The sequence below is a fragment of the Elephantulus edwardii genome, unplaced genomic scaffold (genome assembly GCF_000299155.1).
Source record: "Elephantulus edwardii isolate Elephantulus edwardi_28Jun2011 unplaced genomic scaffold, EleEdw1.0 scaffold00097, whole genome shotgun sequence".
Taxonomy (NCBI): Eukaryota; Metazoa; Chordata; class Mammalia; order Macroscelidea; family Macroscelididae; genus Elephantulus; species Elephantulus edwardii.
The window spans coordinates 4,682,970-4,684,351 of NW_006399847.1; positions in this window are offsets into that span (position 1 = coordinate 4,682,970).

The following is a 1,382-nucleotide window of genomic DNA, read 5'->3' on the forward strand; positions in this document are numbered from 1 at the left end:
CCAGTGCTACTTAACCAGGAAATAAAGTAACCTTCCCATTGCCCAGGTATGTTTTTTACAGAGTAGAAGAAAGCAAATCAACATACACTGAGCATGTAATTACAATATAATGTAGTATAGATCACAAACAACTTAAAAACATGCATGCACACACACACACACACCCACACACACATACACACACAAGCAACAAAAGATGGCTCAAGAAAATTATGACAATATAGAACTAGAAAATTTTCTTGATAAAGAAATCATGTTGAAACTATCCACTAAAAATTGCCAAAGAATTATACATAACATTTCTACAACAGATTGCAAAAAAAAAAAAAATCATTAAAAATCACAAACAAATAAAGGAAAACACAAACAAAGATCACAAAGTATTCAGGAGAGTATTGCCAGCCCAAATTGACAAGGTAAAGGAAAAATCAGACAATATCAGAAGACTAATATGTAAATTTTAGAGATAGATAATGCAATGTATTGAAAATACAAACAAGGAATTAAATCACTGGAAGAGAGAATTAGTGGGATTGAAGACATATTTCTTTAAAAAAACTTACAGAAAAAACAATTGAGGAAAAGAAAAAATAAAGACAGTTTAATAATTTTGTGATACATTATCACCAGAAATAACTTATGTATGCTCAGTATTCTAGAATGTTGTTGTGTTGTGTGCTGTTGAGTCAGAATCAACTCATGGCTAACTCTCCAGTGGGATTTCAGAGGCAGTACTGAGGTCCCAACTTTTCTCACTATTTCTTAGTTGTTGGAATTGACGGAAAAACCTCATAAGCAGTTTCTTACTTCACCTCTGCCTTGCATGTGGATTTTCGAGCTGTAAAAAAACCCAGTGGTAGATGGAATTTGGACCAGGACTTAAGAACAATAAATTACATAGTTGAGCCTCTACATCTTGTGGTTCCTAACTTTTATGCTATAATAGACAAAGTGCCAGTCAATAAGCCTTTTAAGAACTACCTTCCTTCTGTAACTTATTTGTGCCACTGTTAGAACCTCTACTTGGAATATTATTGCTTTTAATTTTTGACTCATGTACTTTTAACTTGTTAGTTAAATTTGTGTCTTCTAGGCTACAACACTTCCATGATACATCTTCAAGGATATGAATATGTATGGTTAAGCACAACTGATAACAGAGCATCTAAATTCCAAAATCAATCTCCATAATAGTCTATGTATTTCCTATTGCCAAAGGGGCCCTTTAGAGTAGTGAGAGAAGATCTTCACCCTGAAACCTATAGCATCCCTTTTCAGCAGGAAGTAGCTAAGAGAATACACCATCCCCTTTTCCTTATGAATCAGGGTGAATTCTCTCTCAGTGAGGAGTGATAGGGAATGGCAAAGGATACACTGACAAA